Here is a 23,540-nt window from a genome sequence, read left to right on the forward strand (position 1 = left end):
GACAAGAGGATTGCTTGGGTCCAGGAGTTTGAGACCAGTCTGGGCAACATAGTGAGATCCTGTCTGTACAAAAAAATTTTTAATTAGCCAAGTGTGATGGTGCGTGCCTGTAGTCCCAGCTACTCAGGAAGCTGAGGTGAGAGGATCGCTTGTGCCTGGGAGGTTGAGGCTGCAGTGATTGTGCCACTGCATTCTAACCTGGGCAACAGAGCAAGACCCTGCCTAAAAATACTATATATGAAATATATTTGATGCATAAAATATATATTATATATTATATATGGAATATAATATATATAATATGTGGAATATATATGATCTATATTATATATGGAGTATAATATATACTATATATGAAATATATGTGATATAATATATAAATAAATATAATATATAATATTTTTATATAGTATATTTGGAATATATTATATATTATGTTATATATTCTATATATTCTGGTTGGTGCAATAGTAATTACGGTTTTGGACCGTGATTTTAAAATTATAACTAGGCTCAAACACATCTTTATTAATCAAAATAGGAACCATTACAATCAACACATTTTTACCAATGAGAAATCAGTTTGTTTATATTCCTGTAATGTAAAAATCTGTGTGTCGGGATTCGACGAACTCTTGGAAAGCATTTTCTGCATCCTGCTGGTTGTGGAAGCGTTTTCTCTGGAAAAAGTTGTCAAGATGGTTGAAGAAGCAGTAGTTGGTTGGTGAGCGGTCAGGTGAATGTGAATATGGTAGATGAGACAAAACTTTGTAGTCCAATTTGTTCAACTTTTGAAGCATTGGTTGTGGGACCCGTGGTCGGCATTATCCTGGAGAAGAATTGGGTCCTTTCTGTTGACCAGTGCTGGCTGCAGGCATTGCAGTTTTGGGTGCATCTCATCGATTTGTTGAGCATGCTTCTCAGATGTAATGGTTTTGCCGGGATTCAGAAAGCCGTGGTGGTCAGACTGTCAGCAGGCCACCAGACAGTGACCAGGACCTTTTTTTGGTGCAAATTTGGCTTTGGGAAGTGCTTTTGAGTTTCTCAGTCCAACCACTAAGCTGGTCATCGCTGGTTGTCATGTAAAATCCACTTTTTGTCGCACATCACAATCCTATGGAGAAATGGTTCATTGTTGTTGTGTAGAATAAGAGAAGACGACATTTCAAAACGACAATGTTTTTGATTTTCGCTCAGCTCATGAGGCACCCACTTGTCGAGCTTTTTCACCTTTCCAGTTTGCGTCAAATGCCGACCGACCGTAGAATGGTGGACGTTGAGTTCTTCAGCGGCTTCTGGTGTAGTTGTAAGAGGACCGGCTTCCATGATTGCTCTCAATTGGTGGTTGTCAACTTCCGACGACTGGCCGCTACGCTCCTCATCTTCAAGGCTCTCCTCTCTTTTGCAAAACTTCTTGAACCGCCACTGCATGGTATGTTCATTAGCAGTTCCTGAGCCAAATGCAGTATTGATGTTGCAGGTTGTCTCCGCTGCTTTACAATCCATTTTGAACTCGAATAAGAATATTGCTCGAATTTGCTTTTCGTCTAACATTATTTCCATAGTCTAAAATAAAGAAAAAATAAACAGCAAGTAATAAGTCATTAGCAAAAATAAATAAATAATAAAGAGAGAAATGCTCATTAAGATGATGTGTGACATAACCGCATTTAAGAATGTATTCCCGTCCTGTAATGGCTGCTTCCTGGAAGGTAGTGTCACATGGAACCTCTTAAGCCCAGCATCTGGAGCTCCAGGAAGGGAAAATTTCAAGTCAGATAGAATTCTATATATACCATTTCTTTGGAAGCTTCAGCCCTCAAGATTCCAACATCATGACCTCAGTTTCAACACAGTTGTCCTTAGTCCTCATGTCACTGTTTTTGGTGCTGCCTGTTGTCGAAGCAGCAGAAGCTGGTGATGCAATAGCCCCCTTGTTAGGTGTGGTTCTCAGCATTACAGGCATTTGTGCTGGTTGGGGGTATATGCACGAAAGAGAAATGGACAGATGTGACTTTGAAAGGCCTACTGAATCAAACCTCACCCTGAAAACCTTTGTGCTATAGAGGCTAAACCTGAGCTTTGGGGTCTGAAAGTTTCCAAGAATCAGTAAATAAGGGAGTTTTACATTTTTCGTTGTTTCCATGAAATGGGAACAGACATACATCTATAAATTGAAAAAAAATATGTTTTCTTTACAACAAATAATGCACAGAAAAATGCAGCCTATAATTTGTATTTGCTAGTTAGAAAGGTCAAAGAAGTAAGATGGCTGAAATTTACATAAGTAATATTTCATAGTTTTAGAATTCTCAAAGAATGTGAAATAGGAAGAAGGAAGTTCTTGCCCAGAATCTTAGGAAATCACCACTGTTTGGTTATAATCACTGCCTCCCGAAGCAATGGGGAGTTTTCTCCATCTTTTTATTAGATTTTTGTTTTGTTGTCTCCCAAGTTAATATTGTATTTAGATATCAGAGAGTCATCCAAAAAGGGAAACTTTTTTCTCTGGAGAAAAAACATTTAGAAAAATGTATTCAGTGTATCTAATACTGAAATGCAGAAAAAAATTAATGTTAAAAAAAACTATAGACGTTGACATAGAAAGGAGATTTAATGTTAAGAAAAAAACTTTACATTAACTGAGTAACACCCTCCTGATAAGTACTATATTAAATATAAACCCATTATGTTGTTAAAAATAGAATGTATTCCAATATCAAACGGCAAATTTCAACAATGCAAAAACTGCAATTACTTTTGCACCAACCATATATTATATGGATATATTTTTTTTATATATATATCTTCAAGGTAACTGTTCCTCTTTTTTTCCTAGTCTATCAACATGTTGCTTTCAATGTAGTAGACCAATTAGCTGTTATGTGCAATGTTCCATTTCACTGGGAACAATTTATGTTCCAAAAGGAGAGAGGACTCTGAGAAGACCTGGAAAGGAGTAAAAGGAAACATCGTCTGGTATTTTCTCTTTCATGATGGAGAAAAATGCGTTTGCTCAATCAAACGTGTATACCAGGGCCAGGCACGGTGCCTCTTGCCTGTAATCCCAGCATTTTGGGAGGCCAAAGTGGGAGGATCACTTGAGGCCAGGAGTTCAAGACCAGCCTGGACAACATGGCAGAACCCCATCTTTAGTAAAAATACAAAAATTAGCTGGGTGTAGTGGCACATGCCTGTAGTCCCAGCTACTCAGGAAGCTGAGAATCGCTTGAACCCAGGAGGTGGAGGTTGCAGTGAGCCGTGATCGCACAACTGCATTCCAGTCTGGGCAACAGGGCGAGACTCTGTCTCAAAAAAAAAAAAAAAAAGTGCATACCAGGCTAAGCACGGTGGTTCATGCTTGTAATCCCAGCACTTTGGGAGGCCAAGGCAGGCGGATCACTGGAGGTCAGGAGTTCGAGACCAGCCTGGCCAACATGGTGAAACCCTGTCTCTACTAAAAATACAAAAATTAGCCGGGCATGGTGGTGCACGCCTGTAATTCCAGCTACTCGGGAGGCTGGGGCAGGAGAATTGCTTGAACCTGGGAGGCGGAGGTTGCAGTGAGCTGGGGTCACTCAACTACACTCCAGCCTGTGTGACAGAGAGAGACTCTATCTCAAAAAAAAAAAAAAAAGTGCATAACAGTTTCCAGGCATTGTATTGATTTTTCCCAGTGAGAAGAAAATGAGAGTTGGGTTGGGATCGACAGTTGGAGAACCACCTGATTAAGCTCAGGCTAATTCAACCGGCACCCTGTGCAGCAGCTGAATTGCAGATTCAGTGGGGATGTCACAGGGGTCACCAAGCACACCCTTTCCAAGTGTTTGATGTTTGGTACTATCTACAATATACTACAACCACTGAAATATGTACTTAAAACATTTTTTAGAGGTAACAATGCCTTTGGTTGCTATTTTGGAGGAAAGAGGAAGTTCCAGTGTCTCGTTTTTGGCCCTGCCCACCATGGTGGCATTGACTCCAGGCCTTAACAAGCCGATGGGTGATGATGCCTGACTCTGAGGAGATCCATCCAGCTATCCACATCTGAGCAGAAAACATCCTTGGGGTGGGTTTGCTCTTGTAGACTTGATCCCCACTCCATCTCTGGATCCACATAGACCTCGCTCCAAAGGGCAGACCATGGTGACGTCGAGGTTCCCAGGATCCCAATAATTAGCATTAATTAGATTTGATCCAGTATCCCGTAGACCAAAGGTTTTGGTATGTTCTTTCTCCCAGGGCACATTTCTCTTTGGGGAAATGTGAGGAAGAAGCCCTCCAGGTTACCTTGGTGATTATGTGAGTCTCAAGGCTACCTAGACCATATTACTTATGGTCTCCAGTCTCTAGACTAGAGAGTCTGGATTAATGAAGTGACCCAGCGTACAGAATGAGATACCAGTTCTTGACTTCCTCGTGTCTTGATTTTCATTAGACCTGGACTTATTTTATTCTTTTTTTTTTTTTTTTTTGAGACGGAGTCTCACTCTGTCACCCAGGCTGGAGGGCAGTGGCATGATCTCAGCTCACTGCAACCTCTGCCTCCCGAGTTCAAGCGATTCTTCTGCCTCAGCCTCCTAACTGGGACTGTAGGCAACCCGCCACCATGCCCAGCTAATTTTTATATTTTTAGTAGAGATGGGGTTTCACCATGTTGGCCAGGCTGGTCTCGAACTCCTGACCTCAGGTGATCTGCCTGCCTTGGCCTCCCAAAGTGCTGGGATTGCAGGTGTGAGCCACCAAGCCCGGTTTATTTTATTCTATTTTTATTTTATGGTTGCATACAAAAGGATGGAGCACCTGTCACTTTAATTACTGGGAACCCTCTAATTAACCACAACTAAAGATCTCTGGGCCTTACACCAACCATGTTGTGAAGCTAATAAGCACACCTGCCTTGTTGCCTATTATGATTACCCAGTCTCCTTGGTTTCTGGCAGGTAACCGTGGCCACGTGGACAAAGCCAACGCCAGCTCCTCTCATCCCCATTGAGATAAGCAAGGCAACTCCAGCCCGTACCACCAACATCCCCAGGCCAGGAGAACAGCCAATGAAAGCGCATTTGAAAGACTGCCATCTTCCTCGCAAATCCATTTCTCAAGGCCAAGGTGAGTGGAGAGCCTTCCAGCCCTGATGGGAGCCACATGGAGGCAGGAGGAGCCGGTAAGGGGGAAACCCACTGCAGTTCCAGTGCAGCATTCCTATCTCCTGAAGTCTTTGAATTCTTTCTCTGTCTTATGCCAAAGTGTCTCTGGCTTTGCCATGTCATTTTGCACAGAGCAGCATTCAGAACATTAGCCAAAGCAGCAAACTGCTAAAGCAGCTGCCCACGCCCCCTGAAAGAATGCACCTACATCAATAACTTCATTCGAGCTGAGAAATAAACTCCACCCTCTATGCCCAGGGACCCTAAGTCCCTTCTCATGATGACTATACATGTCTTTTGTTTGCTTTGTTTTTGTTTTTATTTACAGTATGACTATACATACTGGTGCAGCCACGCTCTTCTTCAAGAAGCAATTCTTCATTCTCCTTCCATAATAATGCATTTCACTCCCAGGCCTGGTTGAGTTTCAATTCTGGTTACCAGCCAAGTAAAAATGTGTAGTAGCAGGGCATGAGCATGTGATTATTTTCCCTCAAAGGGCGCGGACTCTTCCTAAGGGAGGAGAGGCACAGTGGAGTGTTGCAGAGTGGCAGGACCGGGGGAGTCTCAGAATATTTCTGGATATTTTTATTCCAGTTCCATCTTGTCAGGCTTGCTTTCTTTCTCAACCATTGCCCTCACTTTTGGTTAAAAGTACTGTAGGCCAGGCATGGTGGCCCATGCCTGTAATCCCAGCACTTTGGGAAGCCGAGGCGGTTGGATCATGAGACCAGGAGTTCGAGACCAGCCTGACCAAGATGGTGAAACCCCGTCTCTACTAAAAATACAAAAATTAGCCAGGCATGGTGGCAGACGCCTGTAATCCCAACTACTCGGGAGGCTGAGACAGGAGAATCACGTGAACCCAGGCAGCAGAGGTTGCAGTGAGCTGTGATTGCACCACTGTACTCCAGCCTGGGTGACAGAGCGAGACTCCGTCTCAAAAAAAAAAAAAAAAAAAAAAGTACTGTAGACTGTGAATTCGACTGTGTTAATACACAAGCTGCAGGTGCAGTCTCGGATGGGTTCAGTTTTCAGCCTACTTATAACCAGTTACAGAGTTTTTAAAAACTTAGTTGTAGAAAGACTTGAATATTCCCTTTCTCTTTTTTTTTCTTTTTCTTTCTTTTTTGGATACACAATTTCACTCTGTTGCACAGGCTGAAGTGCAGTGGCACAATCTCGGGCAACCTCTGCCTCCCAGGTTCAAGTGATTCTCCAGCCTCAGCCTCCCGAGTAGCTGGGATTACAGGCACCTGCCACCACACCCGGCTAAATTTTGTATTTTTACTAGAGACGGGGTTTCACCATGTTGGCCAGGCTGGTCTCAAACTCATGACCTCAAGTGATCCGCCCGCATTGGCCTCCCAAAGTGCTGGGATTATAGGTATGAGCCACCTTGCCCAGCCAATATTCCCTTTTTTGAGGCAAGCATTTTTAGATTTGGGTTACTATCATTTTTAATTTGGCCAGTACTCACAGAAGCCACCACTGTATTTCATATTGCTTTTGCATGTCTCATCCCCTTTTAACTGGCCTCTAGATGATGATAAGGGAAAAAGGCAAGGCATATGTATAATATGCTACTAATTTTATTGAGAAGTAATTCACATATTATAGAATACATTTTTTAAGTACACAATTCAGTGGTTGTAGTATATTCACAAGGTTGTACAACCATCACCATTATCCAGTTCCAGAACATTCTTATCACTCAAAAAAAAAAAAAAAATACTGTTCTCATTAGCTGTCACTTCCCATTTTTTTCCTCCTCCAGCAATCTGTTTTCTGTCTCTATGAATTTGCCTCTTACAGGCATTTCATATGCATGAAATCATACAATGCATTGTCTTTTGTGTCCAGCTTCTTTCGCTTAGCATGGTGCTTTCAAGGCTTAGTGTGTTGTGGTGTGTATCAGTATTTCATCTTTATGGCTGTATAGTATTCTATTGTATGTATTTTTAACAGTTTGTTAACCAGTGGATAGACATTTGGATTGTTTCCACTTTGGGCTATTATGAATAACCTGAACATTGGAGTACAAGTTTTTGTGTGAATTTGTGTTTTCCTTTCTCCTGGGTGTACACCTGGGGGAGAAGTGCTGGCTGATATGGCAAGCAGCTGCACTATTTTACATTCCTTCCAGCAATCTGCGGAGGTTTCAATTTCTCCATATCCTTGCCAATGTGGCTATCTTCAATTATAGCCATGTGAGTGACTATGAAGTAGAGTATGTTGCCTTTTATGTAAACACAAAGAGGACAGAAAAATATATCTGTGTGTAATTGCTTAGATATACACAGAGTGGCTCTGGAAGATTACATGAGAAATTGACAACACTGGTTGCCTCCAGGGAGAGGAACTGGGTAGCTGGTGGCTGATGTAGAGGGGAAATTTTATGCCACCCACCCTTCTCTAAGATGTTAAGTTTAGAGCATGTGCAAGTATTACTTATACAGATAATTAAATTAATATGGACTTAAAATTAAGTTAAATTTGGCCGGGCACGGTGGCTCACACCTGTAATCCCAGCATTTTGGGAGGCTAAGGTGGGTGGATCACCTGGGGTCAGGAGTTCAAGACCAGCCTGGCCAACATGGCAAAACTCTGTCTCTACTAAAAATACAAAAATTAGCTGGGCATGGTGGCATGCACCTGTAATCCCAGCTACTCGGGAGGCTGAGGCAAGAGAATTGCTTGAACCTAGGAGGTGGAGGTTGCAGTGAGTGGAGATCATGCCACTGCACTCCAGCCTGGGCAACAGAATGAGACTCTGTCTCAACGACAACAACAAAAAATTAAGTTAAATGTATTATAGCAGGGATTGGCTAACTATAGCCTGTGTACCAAATCTGGCCTGCCACCTGTTTCTGTATGGCCCGTGAGTTAAGAATAGTTTTTACATTTTTAAATAGTTAAACAATCAAAAGAATAATATTTTGTAGCACATGAAGTGATATGAAATGCAAATTATAATATCCATAAATAAGCTTTTATGGGGACACAGCCATGCTAATTTGTTTACTTTTTTCCGTGGGTGCTTTTGTGCTGCACTGGCAAAAGTGAGGAATTGTGCCAGGGGCTGGATGTGACATTCTCATTGCCTTAAACTGCTACTTGGCACAATGAGAATTGTAGTTACACAGTTAAAAAACAACAGGATTTTGAGTGCTACATATATTGCCACACTCTAACTTTAAAAAAATCATGAGTACATATCTTTCATGTTAAAAAAAGAAGATAAAAGTAGACTTTGAATGTCTGTTTCTAAGGCATAATGGGGTGTGAATTATTTTGCTATCACATCACATGACAAAACATGTCTATTGTGCAATGACATGATAGCTCTTCTAAAAGAGGATAATATGCATCAACATTGCAGAGATCATGGCAAAATGTCTTCACAAAAATTAAAAATGACAAAGAATCCATAACTAAAGTAAATTATCAAGTAGTTAGTTTGTTAACCAAGAAAGAAATCTGTTTATAAATGCTAAGTTAATTACATGATGTTTGATTACAACGGCTGAATAAATGTACCCAGAAAAAATAAACTTGTTTAAGAATATTAGCCTTGCATTGAGGATAGTTGGTTGAAGAGTTTGGGACATTGCGAGTAGCATCAATAGTCCACTAAAAAACAGGCAGTTTTTTTGTTTGTTTGTTTTATTTTGTTTTTCGAGATGTAATCTCGCTCTGTTACCCAGGCTGGAGTGCAGCAGCGTGATCTCGGCTTACTGCAATCTTTGCCTGCTTGGTTCAAGCAATTATCCTGTCTTAGCCTCCTGAGTAGCTGCGACTACAGGTGCACACCATCACACCTGGCTGATTTTCGTGAGGTTTTCGTTTTTGGTTTTTTTTTTTTTTTTTTGAGACAGACTCTTTCTCTGTTGCCCAGGCTGGAGTGCAGTGGCGCAATCTTGGCTCACTGCAACCTCTGCCTTCTGGGTTCAAACGATTCTTCTGCCTCACCCTCCTGAGTATCTGGGACTACAGGCACACACCACCACGCCCAGCTAATTTTTGTATTTTTAGTAGAGAAGGGGTTTCACTATACTGGTCAGGCTGGTCTCAAACTCCTGACCTCAGGTGATCCACCTGCCTCAGCCTCCCAAAATGCTGTGATTACAGGTGTGAGCCACCGTGCCTGGCCAACAGGCAGTTTTTAAAAAACTTGAGAAGTCAATGCCCAATTTGAAGTGACTGGAGGAGTAGCTTTTATGCATGTAACAACTACAGGGGAGAATTTTTTTTTTTTTTTTTTTGAGATGAAGTCTTGGTCTTTTGCCCAGGCCGGACTGCACTGGCGCTATCTCGGCTTACTGCAAGCTCCACCTCCCGGGTTCATGCCATTCTCCTGTCTCAGCCTCCCAAGTAGCTGGGACTACAGGTGCCCGCCACCGTGCCCGGCTAATTTTTGTTGTTGTTGTTGTATTTTTAGTAGAGACGGGGTTTCACCGTGTTAGCCAGGATGGTCTCGATCTCCTGACCTCATGATCCACCTGCCTCGGCCTCCCAAAGTGCTGGGATTACAGGCGTGAGCCACCGCGCCCGGCCAAGGGAGAATATTTTTAAAGAAGCTGAAAAAATATTAATTCATTACAATCAGAAATGGAATCTATTAAGGTGTGTTACAACTGATGACAGTAAAAATATGTGTGGAGCAGCAAGAGGCTTAGCTGGACAACTCTATAAAGCGTGCAGAAATGTAAGAGGTTTAAAGCCTATGAAATTCATTGTATTATATGTCGATATTTTGAGGAAAATATTTGAATTGTGTGTTATTGAATGAGTACTGTTAACACTGAACTTAACTCTTGTGGACTTAATCATCAGTTCCATGAATTTTTATCAGAAATAAATGATAAATACCTTGACTTGTTCTACCACACAGAAATTTGAAGGCTCATTGGTAGTGAAGTTTTATTGAGATATTTTGAGCTCAGGGCCAAGATTTAAGTTTTTCTGAACAAGAATAGCCTCTGTCAACCACTATTATACCATAATATAATAATGCTTAGAATTTGCTGTGAATTTGAAAGTATTAATAAATTCAAGCTAATATTAAAAGGCAAAACAGTGCTTATATGCAAAACTTATATTGTGGTAAAGTCATTTTTCCTTTACTAATATTGTTTGGGTCACAGCTGATGTTGTGTCGCTTTAAATACTTCCCATGCTGTCAAAAGTTGAAACAAAAAGGAAGATCTCCATTTCCATACAAATTTCCTGTGGAATTGTTTTTGGAATTCAAGCTACAGTGTAAGCAATGTTTCTTAGAATGTGATGTGTGCTGAAGGGAAACTTACATGCTTCAAAGTCTATTTAACTGTGCAATAGAAGAGTTTCCAAACAACCTTCAATTCGAAGTGATTAATACATAATGAAATGACATGCTAAAAGGCAAATATCAAGGAAAAAATCTAATAGAATTCTGTAAATGCCTTACATGTGATGAATATAAATTACATTTAAATCACAACGGAATTCAATTCAATCACAATTAAATTCCATTAAAATCACATGCTTGTGGACTGATATCAGAATTGGCAGTACCTAGTTTTGTGAAAAGAAATTTTCAAAGATGAAATACCCAAAATCTCTTTACAGATCATCATTGATAGATGAAAATTTGCAATTGGTTGTGATGATAACTTTGACCCCCAATTAAGTGAAATGTTACCTCCCCCCAAAGAGCTTCATTCTTCTCATTAGTAGAGCTGTAAAACAAAAAAGTACTTATCATATTTTGAATTTCATCAGTTAAAATTTTGTGAAAAATTGTTTTCCTCTCTTGTTACATAATTGCTTCTATAACATCCTTGAGTTTGCCCACAAAGCCTAAAATATTTACTGCCAGGCACTTACTTTAAAAGTTTCCTGGAGTAACGTTAGTGACAATTTCTGAGTAAGAACCTCTAAAAATTCTCTTCTCCAGAAGAGCAATGAGAAAGCTGACAAAATAGTCAAAATCAACAATTTTTTTTTTTTTTTTTGAAACGAAGTCTCGCTCTCGCCCAGGCTGGAGTACAGTGGCACTATCTTGGCTCACTGCAACAAAATCAACAATTTTAGAACTTTGAAAATTAACCAAAGGTTTGCAGCCATTAGGAAAGCATGTATTTAAGAAAAATGGCTGAATCTTGATAAGAATAGTGAGCTTTGTGGTATCTTAACTTCCCCTATTTCTATTTCCCTTTCTCCAGTTTTCTGGCAGCCTTGAACACTAATAGTGGACAATCAAAGTGGAAACCAGAGCTGGTAGTTACCAGAGAGAATGAAATGAGGTTGAAGCTCCTTCAAAGCCTCCTTCTCAGGAATTATCCTTATTTTACCCATCTGACTTGTTTGCCGTGACCGAAAGCTTGTTTAGTGTTAAAAGCCTCTTCCTTGGGGGCATTTGTCAAAACAATTAGGAGCGATTGTTTAATTTTATGCCTGCTTGAGGCAGTAGGTAACAGTTGGGACAAACAATAGGCTAACCAAAAAGCTGAAAAGGAAAAGTTGGGGAATTAAATGCCGTAAAAAACCATAGGATCTTTGGAAAGCACACGCCCAAGGCTATGCACAGGCTCATGATGAACCAGTGAGGTTCTTTCATCTCTGGGTCACCTTGAGGCTCTATGCAAGACGGAAGTAAAGACGAAGGCAGATTTGTCAGCTGCCTGGTTCAGTATTGAAGGCATGCTCCAACATATGCAAAAGCTCCCTGGCAAAGACTGGGAGAGTTGTTGGTAACAAGAATTTAAGAAAATGTCTTTCTAATAATTAGCTGACCACTAAGCTAACAGAGCAGAGACTTCAGTGGCCACACATTATAAGAAATGCAGATTTTATGGAATTTATTCAGAAAAGTCACAAAGAAATGACAACAACAAGTAGCAATAACAATAAATAGCAACATCAACAAATCCTGGGGAAGGGAGAGAATTTGATTTTCAGAGTTGACATAGTATGTTAAGAGGCTGGTTTTCAACAAAAAAATTATGAGACATGCAAGGAAATGAAGTATTGCCCATACATAGAAAAAAGGAGCAATCAGCCGGGTGCGGTGGCTCACGCCTGTAATCCCAGTGCTTTGGGAGGCTGAGGTGAGTGAATCACCTGAGGTCAGAAGTTCAAGACCAGCCTGGCCAACATGGTGAAACCTCGTCTCTACTAAAATACAAAAATTAGCTGGGCATGATAGCAGGTGCCTGTAATCCCAGCTACTCAGGAGGCTGAGATGGGAGAATCGCTTGAACCTGGGAGGCAGAGTTTGCAGTCTGCCGAGGTCACACCATTATACTCTAGCCTGGGTGACAGAGTGGGGCTCTGTCTCAAAAAAAAAAAAAAAAAAAAAAAAGCAATCATAGAAACTTCAGAGGAAGCCCATGTAATCCCTGTCAATATCAACACAGTCTCTATCAATATCCAGCAAACATTTTTGTGGAAACTGACAAGCTGATACCAAAATTCATAAGGAATAGCAAAAAACCCAAAATAATGAAAACAATCTTGAAAAAGAACAACAAAATCGGAGGACTCACTTTCTAATTTCAAAACTTACTACAAAGCTATGCTAATGAAGACTATGTGAATACATCACATCATGTGTAATAGAATTGGGAACTCAAAAGTAAACTCATGAATTCATGGTCAATTGATTTCCTCCCCCGCTACAAGCTTTCCTTCAGTATAAGAATCAATTGATTTTTGACAAGAGTGCTAAGACAATTCAATGGTGGAAAGAATAGTCTTTAAAAAAAATGGTGGTAGAACAACTGGATATCCATACCTAAAAGAAGGAAGTTGAATCCTCTTTTGAGGTAATATCCGAAATATCATTGTCCAGATCAATGTCATGGTGCTTTTACCCTATGTTTTCTTCTAGTAGTTTTACAGTTTCACATCCATTTTCTTTTTTTTTTTTTTTTTTTAGAGTCTCACTCTGTCTCCCAGGCTGGAGTGCAGTGGCACTATCTTGACTCACTGCAACCTCTGCCTCCTGGGTTCAAGCAATTCTCCTGCCTCAGCCTCCCAAGTAGCTGGAACTACAGGTGCATGCCACTATGCCTGGCTAATTTTTTTGTATTTTTAGTAGAGATGGGGTTTCACTATGTTGGCTAGGCTGGTCTCGAACTCCTGACCTCAGGTGATACACCTGCCTCGGCCTCCCAAAGTGCTGGGATTACAGGCATGAGCCACCATGCCTGGCCCAGTTTCACATTTTTAATCCATTTTTTGTTTGTTTTTTATTAGTGAAGTAAGGGTCTAATTTCATTATTCTTCATATGGCTATCCAGTTTCCCCAACACCATTTATTGAAGAGATTGTTTTCCCCACTGTATATTCTTGGCATCTTTGCCAGAAATCAATTGACCATTTATTCCTAAGTATTTTTATTTTGTAGCTATTGTAAATTGGTTATTTTCTTGATTCCTTTTTGAGTTAGTTTATTGTTAGTATGTAGAAATGCTACTACTAATTTTTGTATGTTGACTTTCTTTTTTTTTTTTTGAGACGGAGGTTCGCTCTTGTTGCCCAAGCTGGAGTGCAATGGCACAATTTCGGCTCACTGCAACCTCTGCCTCCCGGGTTCAAGCGATTCCTGCCTCAGCCTCCTGAGTAGCTGGTATTATAGGCATGCGCCACCATGCCCAGCTAATTTTTTGTATTTTTATTAGAGACGGGGTTTCACCATGTTGGCCAGTCTGGTCTCGAACTCCTGACCTCAGGTGATCCACCCACCTCAACCTCCCAAAGAGCTGGGATTACAGGTGTGAGCCACTGCGCCCAGCCTATATTACAAAGCGCCTAACCTGCAACTTTACCAAATTAACGTATTAGTTCTAACAGTTTTTTTAATGGAGCCTTTAGGATCTTCCATATATTAGATCATGTCACCTGCTAACAAAGACAGTGTAACTTCTTCCTTTCCAATTTGGATGGCTTTTTTTTTTTTCTTGCCTACTTGCTCTGGCTAGAACTCAGTATTGTGTTGAATAGAAGTGGCAAGAGCAGGCATCCTTGTCTTATTCTTGATCTTAGAGAAAAAACTTTCAACTTTTTACCATTAAGTAGAACATTCGCTGTGGACTTGTGATACATGGCCTCGATTGTGTTCAGATACATTCTTTCTATACCTAGTTTGTTGAGATTTTTATTCTGAAGCAATGTTTAATTTTGTCTAATGCTTTTTCTGTACCTATTGAGATAATGATATGGTTTTTGTCTTTTATTCTGTTAATGTGTTATATCACATTTATTGATTTGCATTTGTGGAATCATCCTTGCAGCCCAAGGGAAAATCTCATTTCATCATGATGAAGGATCTTTTTAATGTGCTGTTGAGTTCAGTTTGCTTATATTTTGTTGAGATTTTTGCATCTGTGTTCATCAAGGATGTTGCCCCATGATTTTCTTTTTTCGCAGTGTTCTGTCTGGCTTTGGTATCAGTAAAACTGGCTTTGTAAAATGAGTTTGGAACTATTCCCTCTCTTCAATTTTTTGGAATAGTTTGAGATGGATTGGTACTGGTTCCTCAAATGTTTGGTAGAATTCACCTGTGAAGCCATCAGGTCCTGGGCTTTTCTTTGGTGGCAGATTTTTGATTACCGATTCAATTTCCTCATTTGTTATTGGTCTGTTCAAATTTTCTATTTCTTCTTGATTCAGTCCTGGTTAAGTTGTATGTTTCTAGGAATTTATCCATTTCTACTAGGTTCCCCCTTTTGCTGGCATGTAATTATTTATAATAATATCTTATAATCCTTTGTATTTCTGTGCTATCGATTGTGATTATTCCTCTTTCATTTCTGGTTTTACTTATTTTAATCTTCTCTCTTTTTTTCTTAGCCTAGCTAAAGGTTTGTCAATTATGTTTGTCTTTTCTAGAACCCAACTCTTAGTTTCATTGATCTTTCTTATTATTTTTCTAGTCACTATTTCATTTATTTCTGCTCTGATCTTTATTATTTTCTTCCTTCTACTAACTTCGGGCTTTGTGTGTGTTTCTTTTTCTAGTACCTTGAGGTATGATGTTATGTTGTTTATTTGAGATCTTTCTTCTTTTTTGATATAGGTATTTGTGGCTATAAACTTCCCTCTTAGAACTGCATCCCATAAGGGCCGGGCACGGTGGCTCATGCTTGTAATCCCAGCACTTTGGGAGGCCGAGGCGGGCGGATCACAAGGTCAGGAGATCGAGACCACGGTGAAACCCCGTCTCTACTAAAAATACAAAAAATTAGCGGGGCGTGGTGGTGGGCGCCTGTAGTCCCAGCTACTCGGAGAGGCTGAGGCAGGAGAATGGTGTGAACCCAGGAGGCAGAGCTTGCAGTGAGCCGAGATTGCACCACTGCACTCCAGCCTGGGCGACAGAGCGAGACTCTGTCGCAAAAAAAAAAAGAACTGCATCCCATAAATTCTGGTATGTTATGTTTCCATTCTTGTTAGTCTCAAAATATTTTATTTATTTTTAGAGACAGTGTGTCACTCTGTTGCCCAGGCTGAAGTGTAGTGGCATGATCATAGCTCACTATAACCTTGCACACCTGGACTCAAGTGATCTTCCCATCTCAGCCTCCCAAGCAGCTGGGACTACCAGCATGCACCACCACACCTGGCTAATTTTTCTATGTTTTATAGAGACAGGATCTCACCATGTTGCCTGGGCTCAGGCAATCCTCCCACCTTGGCCTCCCAAAGCGCTACGATTATAGGTGTGAGCCACCATGCCCAGCCCTCAAGATAATTTTAAATTTCTTTTTAGCCTCATTTGTTGTTAAGGAGCATGTTGCTTAATTTCCACATAACTGTGAATTTTCTGAAATTCTTTCTGTTAGTGATTTCTAGTTTCATACCATTGTGGAAAAGATAAGATAGTTGATACGATTTCAATCTTCTTAATTACGTTAAGATTTGGTTTTTGGCCTAGCATATGATCTCTCCTAGAGAACATTCTATGTGTGCTTGAGAAGAATGTGTTTTCTGCTGCTGGTGGATGAAATGGTCTGTATATGTCAGTTAGGTGGAACTTTGTTTGTTTGTTGGTTGGTTTGTTTGTTTTTGAGACACAGTTTTGCTCATGTTGCCCAGGCTGTAGTGCAGTGGCGCGGTCTTGGCTTACTGCAACTTCCGCCTCCTGGGTTCAAGCGATTCTCCTGCCTCAGCCTCCCAAGTAGCTGGGATTAGAGGCATGTGCCAACATGCCTCGCTGATTTTTGTATTTTTAGTAGAGACTGGGTTTCACCATGTTGGGCAGGCTGGTCTCGAACTCCTGACCTCAAGTGATCCGCCCGCCTCAGCCTCCCAAAGTGCTGGGATTACAGGCATAAGCCACTGCACCAGGCTTGGAACTTTTTTTTTTGAGACAGGGTCTCACTTTGTCACTCAGGCTGGAGTACAGTGGTGCCATCTCGGCTCACTGCAGCCTCGACCTTTTCGGTTCAAGTGATCCTCCTGCCTCAGCCCCTCAAATAGCTGGAACTACAGACGTGCACCACCACACCTGGCTAATTGTTGTATTTTTAGTAGAGTTGGTATTTCATCATGTTGCTCAGGCTGGTCTTAATCTCCTGAGCTCAAGTAATCTGCCCACCTTGGCCTCCCAGAGTGTTGGAATTACAGGGGTGAGCTACCAGCCAACCGAACCCTTTCTTTTCTTCTGCATTCTTTATTTTTTATTTTTATTTTAAGTTCTGGGACATATGTGTGGGATGTGCAAGCTTGTTACATAGGTAAACGTGTGCCATGGTGGTTTGCTGCACCTATCAACCCATCACCTAGGTATTAAGCCCAGCATGCATTAGCTGTTTTCCCTAATGCTCTCCCTCCCTACTCCCCGACGGGCTGCAGGGTGTGTCGTTCTCCTCCCTGTGTCCATGTGTTCTCATTGCAGGCCGAACTCTTTAAATATTAATAAGAATAAACCTGCAATAGACTGAAGCACATCACATCAAAAATGTTAGTATGATACTAAATAAATTATAATTAATAATGACAGTAATAATTGATCACAGTTGGAGGATGCTAGGGGATCTATACATTGTTTTGAAAATGAGTGAAGAGAGGGGATCAAGCACTTATCTTGCCTTTCCTATAACAAGTGTATATTCATGTAACCAAATAGTGGATGGGAGGAAGTTTCTTTTTCAAGAAGCATAATACGTGGAAAGAGAATGCTAAAATTGGATTTTGACGATTTTTCAGCCTCTGGAGAATTAGGGAATGCAGATATTCAATATCAGTGGTTGTTCACAATAAAAAGAGAGAAAGCAAGACGTTATGTTTTTCCCGATGGAAGTACACAGCACCGCCTGTAAAGTCATCTTGTAACAAAATCAGATTTGAATCTGATGAAGCCTGTAGGCCCAACAGCCAATCTTCATTATTGAATTCAGAATTCAATAAACAGATTCCAGACTGTGGGAAATAAAACATTTTAAGGAAGAAAAACAGGGAGATAGAGGAGGACCTACAAATTCAGAGACTTGAAAGTCATGTCAAGGAATCTTGTTTCTTGAATTCTTACCTTTTTAATGCTAAAATAATTTATGAGACAATTTCAAATTGAAAATGGACAAGTGAGGGGTTATTTGATGATATTAAGGGAATGTTGTTGATACTTGTAGGTGTGATAATGATATTGTGATATTTTAAAAGTACTTATCTTCTAGGATAAATAACATTTTCCAACAGAGACAGAGACTGATTTGCCAACCTCTTAGTGGTAGAGAGGTGCTGTGATTAATGGGTCCGTTTAGTTTTGCTACAAACAGAGAAGGAGAAATCCTTCAAATGAAAGGTGGGAAGCCCTATGAAGCTGTCAACCCTCCAATAGTCTGATATTTTTCTGCCAATTTACCTGAAGGTCCAAATTCAGTGGTCAAATGATCCAATTCTCACAAGCAAGCAGCCAGAGTTTAACACCAGCTTATCTACTGCATAATAACGTTTCCAACCCACCTCATCTCACTTCAGCCGGTTCCACATTTTAAGATTCTGCTGCTTTTAATACTCTACTTCTGTTAGCAACTTTCATTTTAGTTGAGGCCGGGGGGTGGGGGGTGGTTTCTTAGTTTCTTAGTCTGTTCAGGCTGCTGTAACAACATACTTTAGACAGGGTGGTTTGTGAACAACAGATATTTATTGCTCACAGTTCTGGAGGTTGAGAAGTCCAAGATTAAGGCACACAGGCAGCGTCTGGTGAGGGCTTCTTTCTTATAGATGGCACCTTCTTACTGTACCTGTACATGGTGGAAGGGGCAAGGCAGCTCCCTGGGGCCTCATATTTTATGAAGGCACTAATCCCATTCATGGGGGAAGCTCTCATGATCTAATGACCCCTCAAAGTCCCCACCTCCTAATACCATTGCCTTGGGGGTTAGGGTTTGTACCTATGAATTTGAGGAGAACACATTCAAACTATAGCAGGGTGCTTTGAATTGCAAACCTCAGAAACCTTATTCAAACTAGATTGGTCAAAAGAGAGGATTACCTGTCTCATGTAACTGGGGAATCCAGAAGCTCATTTTACACATCACTGAAACCAGACATCCAAGTTATCAGGATCAGACTAGGTGTCCTGCCTCCCTCCTCTCTCTGTGCCACCTCCTGCTGTCCCTTTGTCAATGTGCTTTCCTTGTGACAAAGAGGATGGCTTCCAGGACCCTACAATTCCTTTTTCCCATGCCTGCATCCCGAAAGGCATTTAGGTGGCTGGATAGTGTTCTGTTTTATTTAACCAATACTCAATTAATGAATATTTGCCTAGTTTCAAATTTTTCAATATTTTATGTGATTCTGTGATGAAAGTCGTTGCAAGTAGGGCCAGTGGCACAATGCTCTTTTTCAAATAAGTCCTAGAAGTAGAAATGCTGAATCAAAGTTTATGCATTAGTTCCCCCCAACCCCCACCATCTCACACACACACACATACACTGATTGTTCTCTTTCCCCAGCTTCGGTTTCATGGTCCATCCTGTCATCCACCCTCTTGCTAACACCCTAAACCCATTGCTCTTTACCCTCTGATCACACGTGTTGGCAGAACCCCAGTCTGGGATGAATCAAGTATGTATCATGCATATACCTAAGTAGCTAAGTTCTGCGGACAAAAGCCCACAACAGGATGACCTGATTTCCCGGCAATTGCTGATCACCAGCATCAACTAAACCATCTGTTCTCAAATCCTTCTTTCCTCAAGTCGACACATTCTCCCTTTCTCTACAAAGATGTGTCAAACTTTCTATTCTCTCCTCAGACCTCTGACTTCACCATTTCCTACCTTCACCCTTCCCACCTTCTATTGCGGAGAGAAAACAGTCCATGTGCAAGCACCCTGTCACCTGCCTAGCACCGAAGGTTCACCCCGTCAGCACTGGGCTGTCCCTCCCAGGGCCCCACCTGTGCTGAGGAGCCTCTGCACTCCGCCCTCTCTGGAGTCGTCGTCTTTGGATAATTCCCTTTCCATCTGCATATTCAATCTCTCCCTCCTTTACCCTCAACATTGAAATACTCAGATTGCTTCAATCTTAAAAAGCAAGGCCACTGCATGGTGGCTCACGCCTGTAATCCCAGCACTTTGGGAGGCTGAGGTGGGCAGATCACCTGAGGTCAGGAGTTTGAGATCAGCCTGAGCAATATGATGAAACCCCGTCTTTACTAAAAATACAAAAATTAGCCAGGCGTGCTGGCACATCCCTGTAATCCCAGCTACTCAGGAGGATGAGACAGGAGAATTGCTTGAACCCAGGAGGCAGAGGTTGCAGTGAGCCGAAATCACGCCAGTGCACTCCAGCCTGGGCAACAAGAGCGAAACTCCGTCTCAAAAAAAAAAAATGTTCAAACATATTCAAAAGAAGAGAGACTAATATAATGACCCTCAGTTTCCCAACTTCAATAATTATCAATATTTGCAAATCTTGTTTTATCTGTCCCCCTACTCCCACTGGATAATTTTGCAGGGATTTCATCTTTTCTGGCCCCTAGAAGCACTAGACAGAGGTGACCACTCCATTCCTCTTGAAACACTGGCTTCCCTTGGCCATCTCCTAATCGCCCTTCCCTTCTCAGACCTTTCTTTCTCGGCTGGTTTCTGTTATGGTCCTCTTGGAACCTCTAGGTGTTAAAAGACTGCACCTCTTGGTGCTGCTGTTGTTCTTAGTCACCTGTCTTATGCTCTGGAGAATACTCCAGCACTCTTGAGTGAAATTAAGTGCCTGCTCTTCTACCCAGAAACCCCACTCCTGGGTATGTCCCAAAGCTGTGTCCTCTGGGTCTGTAGGCGCCTCGTGCAGGCATGAGTCCACACAGCCTTGTTTGGAGTAGCAGGGAGTGGAAGGCAGCCTGGGGGTCCATAGTAACCATCAGGACTGTTCTAGATGTGCCAGCTTTCCTCTCCTACTGCCACATGCTAGAATGGAACTTCCCTGCCATATGGGATTAGGTGGAGCCAGGTGACTTATCTGGGCATGGAAGTGTGTGCAGAAGTGATGTGTATCACTACCAAATGAGTCAGGGAATGCTTTGCTGTGCCTTTTTGTCTGGCATAGCAAGCGACAGTAATAGGGCACCTAGGTCCCTGGGTGATAACAAGAGCAGAACCCTCCTGTCGGTCTACAGTGGTCATGCAGTCTGAATGAGAAATGAGCATTTGTGCCTAAACTGTTACCATCTCAGGAGTGTATGTTACAGCAACATAACCTACTCTATCCTGACTGACGCAGTGACACATGTAGACACTGGAAACAATGACAGCACATACACAGCCATGTGCATAGATCTGAGAAACAGGGCCGGGTGAGGAAAACACGGAATGAGATCTGTAAGCATATCATTTATGCCAATTAAAAATAATGTACCCCTTGGCTGGGGATGGTGGCTCATGCCTATAATCCCAGCACTTTGGGAGGCCAGGGCAGGCAGATCGCTTGAGTCAAGGAGTTCAAGACCAGTCTTGGTGACACAGTGAAACCTCGCCTCTACAAAAAATACAAAAATTAGCTCGGCGTGGTGGTGTGTGCCTGTAGTCCCAGCTACTCACAAGGCTGAGTGGGGAGGATCGCTGAGCCTGGGAGGTCAAGGCTGCAGTGAGCTGAGATCGCGTCATTGCACTCCAGCCTGGGTGACAGAGTGAGACCCCGTCTCAAAATTAAATAAAATAAATAAATAATAAAAACAATGTGCCCCAAACAATGTACATGTTTTTCAATAACACAAAGAGAAGGAACGTATCAGACATACTGGAATTGCTGCCTACAGGCAAAGAGAAGTACAGCTAAGGGGAATAAGTAAATAAATAAAACAAGCACCTTGCACACACCAGTGAAAGTCTGGCCACGAAATGAGGAAGACAATGATTCCCATCTCCGGAGATCCAATGGGGGGAAAAGATCACTGCTGTGTATCTCCTCCCTGGGGCATCCAGTAATACCAGTTAGGCCTTTTAAGCATATTCACACAAAGATACATTCTCCCCTCAACACCACATGCACACTAACAGCCTTTTAATAGAAATAGAAGCACGCCAGTGAATACACTGCTCAGCCCGTTGCCTGCTTCTCAGCCTATGATGGTGAGGTTGGAAGCTCTGAAGTTTGGGACAGGCTTTGTCACAGACTGCAAAAGAGATTTGGTCTAGGGGAATGAGGCCAAATGCAGATATACACCCTTGCTCTTTACAGAGTATTAGGAAACTTTCAACTAATTTTGCCTTTTGTTTAAGGTATTTTATATTGCATTTCTGTTACATATAACAAATCCTAACTAATACATCTGAATGCTCCTTTAATCATATATTAAATTTCCATGAACTTTGGCCTGTTTCTGGTCTTCTGTTTTGTTCCCAGGCTCTTGTCTATTCCTGTACTAGAACCGCACTAGAACGTGTTATAATATGTGGGATATCTGGTAGGGCAACCCCATGGCCAACAACCTTCACTGTTGGAATTCCATTTGCTATTCTCTTAGATAATTTATTCTTCCAGATAAACTGTAAGATGATTTTGCCACATTAAAAAGATCAGGGTACTCTGGGGTTGCATTAAATTTAGAGTTAACTTAGAGCAGAGGTGTCCGATCTGTTGCTTCCCTGGACCACACTGGAAGAAGAATTGTCTTGGGCCACACGTAAAATATACTAGCAGTAGCTGGTGAGTTAAAAGAAAAATCTCCTAATGTTGTAAGACAGTTTATGAATTTGTGTTGGGCCACATTCAAAGCTGTCCTGGGCTGCATGTGCATGGCTAATTTTTGCATTTTTTATAGAGACAGGGTTTTACCGTGTTGGCCAGGCTGGTCTCGAACTCCTGGCCTCAAGCGATCCTCCTGCCTTGGCCTCCAAAAGTGCTGGGATTAGAGGTGTGAGCCACCATGCCTCATCTGGGATTTAAAAAATGACTGCCTTACACACACATGCGTGTGCACACACACACTCTTGTACACACCCCACACACACATACACACCCATACTCACACAAATTCATACCACGGTGGCCCTTGGCAGAGCTGTTGCTACTTCCTGTCAAAGGAGAGTGCAGACAGGTGAAGCTCCCCTCCACCAGGGAAGGTCTTGGACGGTTTCTGAGGGTTAAAAGCTGGGCTTCTGGAACCAAAGCGGGGCCGGAACCCCAGCTCTGCCCGTGAGCTTCTCCCTGACTTCTGGCAAGGGACACCTCTCAGAGGCTCAGTTTCTGCCTTTATAAACAGTGACATTTTAAAATATAATGTAATGTAGTCTAATATAATATAAATTGTATATGGTTTAATACGTAATATGTAATTCACCTTATACAGGTGTAATTGTATGATATGAAATATACTGTGTAAATATAAATATGTAGTAATATAAAAGTATAGTGTTATAATATATAATAAAATATAATGTAGCACAGCATAATATAAATTATATAATTTAATGTATATCAAGTTATGCATATATAATTAGAAAATGATATAAAGGTATACATTTAAATTGAAGTTATGTAGCCTTAATCCATATAATAAAATATATTGTCATATAATATGATATAAATTATATATAACTTAATATACAATCTCATATCACTTTGTACATGTATAATTGTAACACATGAATATATAAATATAAATATGTAGTAATATAAAATATAACAATATTAATAACCTATAACATATAAACTATAGAATGTAATATAAGTTATATGCAATTTAATATGTAATATATTACATAAATATAATTACACCATAAAGTATATTATAGAAATACATGTGTAGTAATATGTTAATTTATATTATCTAACAGAAATGGGATTTAAAGCCTCTTAATTGTTACGAGTATTAAAGTATTTCAACAGGGTCTGGCACATAATAAACACTCAATGCGAATGAAAATCTTACTGTTGTAGTTGTATGGTGTAAGAATAGCA

General features: G+C 41.1%; 1 long non-coding RNA gene and 1 pseudogene across 1 annotated transcript in view; both read left to right on the forward strand.

Moving 5' to 3' along the window:
* The first annotated feature begins 1,238 nt into the window (after positions 1-1,238).
* The window catches only part of LOC134735886 (uncharacterized), a 30,302-nt gene continuing 8,000 nt past the window's right edge, over positions 1,239-23,540 (forward strand). The window contains exons 1-2 of the long non-coding RNA XR_010119454.1: positions 1,239-1,432; positions 4,944-5,112. This is a non-coding gene — a long non-coding RNA (uncharacterized lncRNA). The remainder of the gene's footprint in view (positions 1,433-4,943; positions 5,113-23,540) is intronic.
* Positions 1,694-2,049, forward strand: LOC129474812 (small integral membrane protein 30-like; annotated as a pseudogene).

The sequence above is a fragment of the Symphalangus syndactylus genome, chromosome 24, assembly GCF_028878055.3.
Source record: "Symphalangus syndactylus isolate Jambi chromosome 24, NHGRI_mSymSyn1-v2.1_pri, whole genome shotgun sequence".
Lineage (NCBI taxonomy): Eukaryota > Metazoa > Chordata > Mammalia > Primates > Hylobatidae > Symphalangus > Symphalangus syndactylus.